General features: G+C 34.4%; 1 pseudogene across 1 annotated transcript; it reads left to right on the top strand.

Moving 5' to 3' along the window:
- Nucleotides 1-682: 682 nt before the first annotated feature.
- Nucleotides 683-8,625, top strand: LOC147394440 (rust resistance kinase Lr10 pseudogene; annotated as a pseudogene). The gene is made up of 4 exons (XR_015181312.1): nucleotides 683-691; nucleotides 1,078-1,133; nucleotides 1,291-3,212; nucleotides 7,855-8,625. The product of XR_015181312.1 is annotated as a rust resistance kinase Lr10 pseudogene (transcript).
- Nucleotides 8,626-10,632: the final 2,007 nt, after the last annotated feature.

Genomic DNA, 10,632 nt, shown 5'->3' on the forward strand with positions numbered 1-10,632 from the left:
ATTGCTTGAAAAAAATCATTGAAAATAACTTCTTCCTTCTCAAATCCTTTTAATCGGAATGGAGTCTCCAAAATTTGATTGGAATGTTGAAAATCCAATTTTTTTGTATGAAAATAATGAGTTTAAATGATTAAGGCAATTTTGACATTTCAATTGTAAGAAATGTCTAGACTGAGGTTCAGGAACTGATTAAAAAAGAGGGATTTATTAAAAGTCAAGGACTAATCAAAAAGAAATGTCAGCACTAGGTACCATTAAGTAATTTTCCCAACTTTTTAATAACAATTACGACCAAATATAAACAAGGATTATTTTAGCTTTGGATTATATCTAATTAGTCCTCGAAATTGGGAGACTGCATTTGGTTTTGGGTTTAAGGTTGGATTTTGATCTTTTTTTTTTTTTTTCTTAAAGGTCAAATTGCTCACACAAACCATTAAATATGATGAATATGGTGTGCATGACAAATCGTGTGTTAAATTGTAGCGCACCCAAAATTTTAACACAAATCCCTTGGATTCTATCTTAGGATTTCATGGTGCTAGCTAACATGCAACTCATATGATAACCATATAATAAATAAGTCATTATGATTAAATAAATAAGCAGCATAAAATAAATTAAACTCAACTAAAATTAAGGTCTAAAAAAAATAATTGGGTGCTAGGAATAAACAATAACAATGTATAAGGTAGTGTTGGGCAATTCACTGCCAGTAAAAGAAGCAAAGAGGCTATTCCTCTCTCTAACACATATCCCACTCTCAATCCTGGACTGTACTCTACTCTAGACCACCAGAGAAGATTCTCGCTAGTAATAGTATCTCCATTCCACTCCTGGAAGAGGAAAATCAACAATCAATTTGTTTTAATAATTTTTCCAAATTTTGATTGCAAAATTGTCCCAAGTAAATTGTAATTAATAGCTGTTAAAGAACTAAAAAAATAATAATAAACTTTTTTATGATAATTTAATACACTAAAATATTATTATGTATGTAATCCCTTGATATTTAATTAATGTGTGTGTTCCACTAGTGTCTCATTTAAAAGATCTTAAACACTCCTTTATACTAAGTCATTATATTTTTGTTTAATTTTCAGGTTCAGGTTCTCACACTCCATTGATCATAGGTGGGTCTCCTCAATTTATTATTGCAAACTATTTTTAGAAAATTCTACTGAGCAAAATAAATTCTCATATAGGTGCTAATTCCATCTTTTGGGTATTTATAGGAACAAGCATCGGAGGCTCCTTATTAATAATACTTATTATTTTCTACTTACGTAGGAAAAATGGTCAGCAAAGAAAAACTCAGCTCAAGGTAGAAAGGTTTCTAGCAAACTACAAGACTTTCAAGCCAACAAGATATACATTTAAGGATATTAAGAAAATTACTGGAAATTTTAAGCATAAATTGGGGCAAGGGGGATTCGGAAGTGTATACAAAGGAAATATTCTTACTGAAATCCCAGTGGCAGTCAAGATGCTCGAGATTTCTAGTGGAAGCAAAGAAAATTTTGTCAATGAAGTTGGTACTATTGGTATGATTCATCATTTCAATGTGGTTCGCCTTCTAGGATTCTGCTCAGAGGGGACAAGACATGCCCTCATTTATGAATTCATGCCAAATGGATCACTAGAAAAGTTCATTTTACCAAAAGAAGCTAATACAATTCCTATGCCATTTACTTGGGAAAAGCTACAAGAAATTGCAATTGGCATTGCTAGAGGGATAGAGTATTTGCACCAAGGGTGCGACCAACGCATCCTCCATTTTGATATCAAGCCTCACAATATTTTACTAGATCGTAACTTCATTCCAAAGATTTCTGATTTTGGTCTTGCCAAGTTGTGCTCCAAGGAGCAAAGTATTGTGTCCATGACAGCTGCTAGAGGAACTATAGGGTACATTGCACCTGAGCTTTTCTCGAGGAACTTTGGAACAGTATCCTACAAAGCAGATGTTTATAGTTTTGGAATGTTGACGTTAGAGATGGTTGGGGGAAGAAAAAATTTGGATATTACTGTTGAAAATCTTAGCCAAATTTATTATCCAGAATGGATTTATGATCAATTGAGTCAAGGGAAAGAACTTGGATTAGCAAGTCAGATAGAAGGAGAAGAGGAGATCATGAGAAAGCTCGCAATTGTTGCACTATGGTGCATACAATGTAGCCCAGTGGATCGTCCTTCTATGACAATGGTGATCCGAATGTTAGAAGGGGATTCGCGAAGCTTGAAGGTCCCACCAAAGCCTTTTATTTCTTCTTGAAAGCAGGGGTACAATACTTGACTAAAAATGTTCCATATAATTTCTGTAGATCAGATGAAACAAAATTAGACAATAAGGGACTCTCAATCCATGGGAGAATCAAGTAGGTCAAGGTGATTGTAGCTCAATGATTTGAATATTTGTACTCATATATATTGTTTGTTCTTCCAATAATTATATATTTAAATAAACAGAAGTTAAGAAAATCGAAAATACAAACAAGGATATATAAATAACAGCTTCTATCTTGAATGTTGGAAAGATCTTCTCCTCTTCAAGTATCTTTCTGACTATGAATGAGAGCATTTTACAAATTATATTCCTGAGTCTTCCATTCTAATTGCTTTCTTTTGTCTTGACTTCAGCAACAATCTTATATATTTTGTAGTTTCCTTCGTAAGAATTACCCTTGGTAAGCATACACTACCTCAAAAAAGTTACAATTCATTACTATTACAGTATTAAAGTCGGCAGCCCAAGTCTCACGCTTATTTTTGCCAGCCCAATAAAAAAAATACGACAGCCCAAGCCCAACGAAGCATCGAAATTTATTTTATTTAAAAAAGAAAAGAAAAAAAAAAACCTTAAACCTTCTTTATAGATTTTCCTTCTCAGCCATCTTTACCGATTTTTGAGTTCGAAGGAATTTCTTCCATTTCAATCGACAACTCAAAAATCCCTAAGAACTGAAGCTCCATTTCAATCGACAACTCAAAAATTCCTCTTGATTTGATTCGATCAAACCAGACACTCGGGACGATCTCTCAATCTCACTCACGTCCCTCAATCTCCCATTTCGGATTGATAACTCACTTCGTCAATGGATTTTTAATCTCTCATAGCTCAAATCGAAGAAAAAATCAAAGCTCAAGTCGAAAACCAAAGAACTGACGCTCACCTAGCAGTGCCACGGATCAAACCACTCCAAATCTCATCTGTAAGTCTCTCTCTCAAAAACCCTAAAAAACCACTCTAGATCTCTATGTATAGCTTGTGTTATTGCAATTTTCACATTAATTATAAGTAGTGGTGTTGGGATTCCTGATATAAGTTAAGCTTGGTTTACTAATTAATTAAATTGTGTAGGTTTTTTGTTCCTCTGTTGATGTTTGACGGGAGCCTTATAATGAACTGAAAACCCTCTTACTCATGCAATTCATTTGTTTTATTTGTAAAATGCTAAATTGAACTTTAATGATCTAAATTCTGCCTCAACCTTTTATTATGTTTTAATGTTTTTTTTCCCCCTGAATTTGGACCTTAACTTCTTCTAATTTTTGAACCAACACACGTTGGACTGCTTACAAAAATGAAATTCTAGTTTAATTTTGTGTTATATTATTTTATAATTTTAGTTTCCATGATCGAGAATTGAAACATGTTGGTTGTGATATTCATGAATATATTGTGCATCTTAGTTTCCTTGTGATTAGTGGATCCATTAGCTTTTCCCCCTTGAGTTACATTGTGCATGGTCAAAAATATTTAGTAGGTATGTTGTTTGAGAAAAGTACTAGTTGGAGCAAATTTGATATTTTGACATCCTTTTTGTAAGTGTTGAGTAGGGTTTTGGCCAAGTTCATGTTGGGGGGATTAGGAAGTCATTATGCAGGATGGCGTAGTCTAGTAAAGATCTCTTTATAATTCTTGATGATGGTCAGGTGAAACCAGGATTTCCCCCACTTTGTTCTGGTTTTGAGAGTGAATAAACTTTAATCCAGTTTCTCTTTTGAACATTTGGATGGTAGAGGTGAGGGGATCTCTTAGAATTTGGGTTCGTAAAGGAACTCAATGATTAGGTGTTGGACACTGTATCTATCCTTATTGCTTGCTTAATGATGCAAATATTTCCTCTTTTTTAGAGGGTAAGAGAGTTTGGGCTTGGGGGATGAGTGGTTTATTTTCAATCTACTCTCTATTGAATTGCATCTTTCAACTTCTCAAGCCTTTTCTGCAAGGCTGCATGATTTTTGCTGTTCCAAAACTTCCACTAAGGTGCCTTTCTTCCCTGTTGTGTAAGTGTTACTAGAGGCTTTGTGTGGGGTTCCAAAATTTGCACTAAGGCGCCTCTTTGACCATATGCGTGGCAAATTGTTGTATCGCGGTAGAAGTCGTCTAGACTCCTATCACCCGATCATATTTGATTGAGTCATATCTTTTACCTGAGATTGTCAATCATTGTTGATTAATCACTGTTTGTGTACATGACTGTGTCAAGTACTAATGATCAAGGACCAACGTTCAACGATCGATCACCTTGGAAAGCCAGAAATTTGTGGCAAAGAGTACTGAAATTTTGGGCCAATAAGTCTATTTACCTTGGAGTCAAATTAATTAGTGTTCTGAGGCATTAAATAGGTGCTATGTCGGATCCTAATCTGGATTCGCTACATGCTTCATCTGTTCCGATCCTTAATGGAATAAATTTCTCAGACTGGTCTGAGCAAGTCTAGTTTCACCTAGGTGTACTGGATCTTGATTTAGCACTCCGGACTGAGAAACCGCCTGCTATTACTGAAGTTAGTAGTGCGGAAGAAAAGACTATCGGGTAATAATCTTGATCCACGTATGCTTATTTCTGAATGAGTTGCTAAAAGAGACACGTGGCATTCCCCTGCAAGAGGAGATTGTTGTTTGCGACTATCTCAAGCTCCAAATAAAAAATCAAATTAAACGTAAATAATACATGAACAATGTTCCATGATAGCACTTCACTTCGTTATTAGATTACACTTGGCTATTTGATCTTGTGAAGGTTCTCTATATTCTTTTATTTTGATGCACGACCATGTCAGAAGCTTTAATCATCATCACTATTTAGAACCTATTTTCCTATTATCCGTTAATGTTTATGCTAGCTTAGATCAATCATGATCTTTGCTTCTGCTATAGGATCTATTGAAATGGATTATAATTGTAAGATGTTGATTTATTGTCAACTGCTAAATTCTTGTAGCCCAATTTAGGTGTCTTGATTTGATGAGATTGAAAGTTTGACTTCATAATTCAGGGATTTTATTGTTAATGTGTTGATAGTTTCAAGCTTACTTTATGACTTTGTTTTGTTTATATTGGTGAGAAAAAGATGGAAGATCATTCATCTTTTGTGCTTAAAGGTTTTAAATTTTACTTCTTGGCTATGTTTTAGTCTTATTGTGGTTGTGTCAATCATACCCAATTCTGATATGAATGTTATCAGCAAACTTTGTATGAGCTCTTCCAACATTAGCTACAAATCTCCATATCTGTTGGTATAACCTCAAAAGGAACGCAACCTTTCTATTTTTGGATTCTTAGATACTATTTAAGCACCTTAGGCTGCACGCATCTTCAAGATGTTGTTCTACACTATCTCTAGCGATAAGTCTTCCTTTTGAGGGACAATTGATAAATGAACCCACTTGGGTATTGGTCTTTAATGATAATTCTTTTTTAACCAACTTTTTAATAATTTTTTCCTTTTATGTAATGGTTGGAGATTTGTTTGTTTATGTGGATCATCTGTTGGAGAATTACCCATGAAACTATGGCCTGCGTTCATCTTGTTTGTCGTTACTAGATCTTATGCCACACATCCCCAATTGTCTCACTAGGAATCAATGATTAGTTGGTACTTAGGCCCATTTAATAAGAGGTAATTTTATAAAACCACCCCACGAATTATATGTGTGCATATTAGATTGACAGATGAGGGAAAATGTAAGAAGCCCTCAAGAGAGAAATGAGAACACTTTACTGTTTGAGGAAGGGGATTGCATGTGCCTCAAGGATTATTCGAGTGCTCTAAGAGGTCAGGATACCAATTCTCCAATTTGCAGCATGTGGCATAATCTTTCCGACTTAATAACCAATAAATGTTTGGCATAATCTCTTCAATTTTTACATTTCACACCAATTTCCAAATCAAATAAACTGCTCTGATTGTGGATGGTTAATCTTTGTTATTTTAATTGTATCCCATTGGTTCAAAAAGTTTGAGAGAGAGAGTTACTCTTGATTTTTTTTTCTTAGGGGACGAGGAGGGAGAGAGAGAGAAAGAGAGAGAGAGGGAATCTATACAATCAATTCAAGTTGGTTCAACTCTATTGTTAGTTTATCAATTGATACCTCTGATGGGCCCTGGGCAGAGTCAGAGCCAGGATTTTCCTATAGTGGGGGCAAACTATAGTTAATGGTACAATTGAAGAGTTTGAAAATGATGGTTTGGGGGAGAAATATTAAGAGATTTTTTATTAGAAGTTAAAGAAATGATATTTAGGTCATTTCCAATTAGTATATTGAGAGAAGACCCAATCAAGAGGTAATTGGGGGGCGGGGGTGGGTGGGGCAAATGGGACATGTAATAGTTGAAAATACAAGGGTATCTCAAAGTTCTGTGGGGGTAATTAGTGTTTATAATTGAAAAAGTGGTTTGGGAAACATGTAAATTCTCTTTTTATGATACACATAAACATCAAATAAATAAAAAATGCCAAGAATTCCGTCATGACTCTATGGCCCAATGAATAAGGCACTAGTTTATGAAACCAGAGATTCTGGGTTCGATCCCCAGTGGAGTTGGTGATTTGTTATAGAGGGAAATTATTTACTTTTCAAAAAAAAAAAAAAAAATTTTACAGTCTTATTTTATTTCAACTAGAGTTAAAAAAAAAAAATACAAGAAATATTGCCAAATACCTAAACCCAACAATCATTGTTAGTAGAAAACTCATGTTCATGAGATTTGCTATCATGAATGAAATGCTGAGTTGCCACACTCTTCCACTTGGAACCGAAACCAAACCACTTTGCCAATGAGAATTTGTTCTTTCCAAGAGCCGCGGTGTGTTTGGATGCCTGTACTGGTTTTGGTTTGGTGGCTATAACCAAACCACTCATTATTTGATTCACGCCTCCATATGGAATTCAATTTTATGGGGCAATGCATTGGGGATAATTCGACAGACTTATCAACAAAGTGTGACAAAATGAAAAAGCTTCGTAAGAAAAATAAAACTCCACACACAACCGGCAGAAAGGGTATAGCAAAAAAGGCAGAAGAAATGGTAAGTATTAATCTAATTATTAATTTATATACTCTGTTTCAAATGTTCATTAATTTGTATTGTTTTTATTGATGCATTTTTGTTTTCCTTACAAGCAATGGAAACGAGTTAAGTAGGATTTGTTCTTTGAGGAGGTTGGCCATTATAGATTCATGTATGTTTGATCAGCAAAATTTTATAGTTGTTATTTTCACACTAGTTTAGACTTAACATAGATATTTTTGGCTACTAACATGTTAAACCTAGTTTTGATCACCGTTAAGCTGCTCTTTCACTGAGATGCTATTGGTTGCTTTTAGTTTTTAAATCTTTACGTAGTTTCCTTCGATACTAATAAGTTCAACTTTAAATCGACCAGGCATATTTTAGATTTTAATTATTAAATTGACAGATCATAACTTCAGATTTGTTTAATTTCTTCTTGTTTGTGGGTTGTTTTTTATTGATTGTTTATGGGTTTTTGTTTGTTTGAGGAAAATTGGTCCTTGTTGATGTTGTTGTTAAGAGGTCTGACAGGAGATGTATGGTTACCAGGTATGCTATTGAAAGGATGCATAGATAAATAAATAAAGGTTCTGTGAACTTGGGTTGGTTTTATTTCTTTGCAGTTCATGGTTTCTTTGAGAAAATTCAAAGAGGTAATTAGATTTCTTGTGGAATCAATTAAGCAAGGAAAAGTGGTTGACTCTTTCGAAGCGTTGGTAGGTCACAAATTGTGCTGTAGGGTTAATAGTGAGTAGCTACCATAGTAGTGCCACTGTCAAGGTATCATTGTGGGTCCTGGGGGTTATTAATAGTGAGAACTTTGAATGCTTCCGGAGTTTAAGATGTCTGATAGGTGCAGTTGAAGCTATTGTAGTACTCAAAAGCTAATAACCAAAGATTGTAAGTTAAGATTGCAGAACAAATGCTGAATATCTCACAAACTGCTTCACTAGTCATCTTTCTGATGCCAACTAGAAAGAATTACAAACCCACCAGGTGAGATGCATGCATGGCTTTGGTTCACATCTGTAAACATGTGATCAGGTGAATACAAGTCCTATTTTCAAACATAGCTTGTAATTTCAATCTTCATGTTTTTATTTATATAGAAGTTTGTGTGTTCTATAGTTAAATCCTGACAAACATCTATGTTTCCTTTTTTCGTAGATGAGGTTTCCTGGCTAGTTCAGGTTGTGAGCCATTAGTCGGATTAAATAAAATACTTGTTTTATGTAGTGTAGGATTCATTCGAGAATAAAAATAGAGTGGGTTTATTATGGTGTGTAAAATGTGTATTTCTATAACACATTTTCATATAAACTTTGATTTCTATTATTTAGATAAGTAATTTTTGTTTGTAACATGTTAAATCATTTTTTTAAATCTTATTATTCTTTGATACTATGAATTGAATGTTAATTGGTGTGGATGAGATGTGAATAGATGGGGGTGAGAGTGGATGGGATGTGAATGTGAATGTGGATGTAAGTGGATGGGATGGGGTGGTAGATGTAGATGTGGATGGGATGGGAGGGTGGATGCGGATGTAAGTGGATGGGATATGGATATGAATGTGATTTTTTTCGCAGGTATAGGTTGAAGACAAAAGCATTTGGGCACGTAAAAAAGTGTGTTGATTGGGGGCTTTAAAATAATTCGACGGTCTCAAACTGTCGAAAATATGGTACAAATATCATATTCGGCGGTTTTAGGCTGTTGAATTAATGAAATTCTATGATTTTTAACCGTCAAATTTTTTTTCGACAAGGCCCAATTCGATGGACCAATTCGACGGTCGAGGCTGACAAATCTTTACATAATTCGACGGTTTTGGGCCATCGAAATTTGGGTATTTTCACGTAGTGATATTGGCTAGATGAAGACCAGCTTGATACAAACTCTACCAAAAGTGATCCCCAAACAACATTGTCTCTTAAAAATTTGTAATCTAATTCAATGCGCTTGGATCCAAAATGAAAATTTTGAATTAGAGCTCATATGAGTTTTACTTATATTTTCATAATAAAAATGGGGGATTAAAAATGGTAAATACTATGATTTTGCGGAAATTTTTGCGACTTCTAAATTCCTTACTTTGAAATATTGTACTTTACAATCACAAAGGAGAGTGACAGCCTTTTGTGCCAAGGGAACTAGTTTTGGATATAGTAAGAATTAAAGTTGTGATAATATGATGCTCTTTTCTCAGATGACCCTATATGCCCCCATCATAGAATCATAGATCCTTTGCTTCGGGATACACAAGAAAAATATTTATGTTTCTGTAACTACCAGGTCAGGGAGCGTATAGGGGACGTCTGAAAAAAGAGCATTAGATTATCCTTTATCTAAGAATTCTATGGTTTTTGTTATTTTATACTAGGTATTCATTCCCATACTTACTAAAGGCCATTGGAATACATCTACATGATAAGAAGGTTGTCATTGTAGACAGTTGAACCCTCGTTCACCCAAGACACATTGGTCACAAGTGAAAATAATTGTAAGTCTCAATCATTATTTAAACATTGGCATTGTAAATTTAATTAATTTTGATCTAATTAAACATTTTGTGTTTTACAGTTGAACATCCTATCGAAAGTGCCATACCATGTCAAGGTGGTGGATAAGTCAGAATCTTGGGCTGATTGGACCGTTATGGAGTACCCAGATGCACCCCCAACAAGCTAACACTGATGATTGTGGGATTTTTATTTTGAAATTTGTAGAATATCTCAGCCAATCAGATAAGATTGGTAAAATATCAAAACACGATATAAAAGACATGCATTACAAAGTAACAACTTCCCTTCTTATAGGGGTGATACCTGAAGTTTGATTGCATGTAATTATTGTAAACAATTTTGTAATGTATGAATGACTGGATGTATGTATATTATTTGTACATTGATTTTATCTATATGACACAAATGTATGTGATTCGTATTTTTGATGTTCTTTGTATGTTATATGTAAGTAAAGTAATCAAAAGCAACATATTTCATTAAAAAAGTTATAGGCTTACAAAAGAGGTTCTTTGCCAGTTCCCCTATTATGACCATGACCTCTACAATAGCTTGAGATTCAATCATTCATTTCTTGGGTCATCCTGGTGGTCATCACACAATTGAGGATAGTACGAAAACTTCCATTGGTGTCAACTTATAGTCAACAGGTTTGTCATGATCAGGAACTAGATAAATGTTTCTACAAAACTCATACAAAAATTGTCTGATGTGAAATAATTACCTTTACAATATTATGATATGGAACAACCACGAATGATAATCACAGTACATGCATGTACACAAGGTATACCTGATGGTT

The sequence above is a fragment of the Akebia trifoliata genome, chromosome 9 (assembly GCF_017979445.1).
Source record: "Akebia trifoliata isolate Shusen 1 chromosome 9, ASM1797944v1, whole genome shotgun sequence".
Lineage (NCBI taxonomy): Eukaryota > Viridiplantae > Streptophyta > Magnoliopsida > Ranunculales > Lardizabalaceae > Akebia > Akebia trifoliata.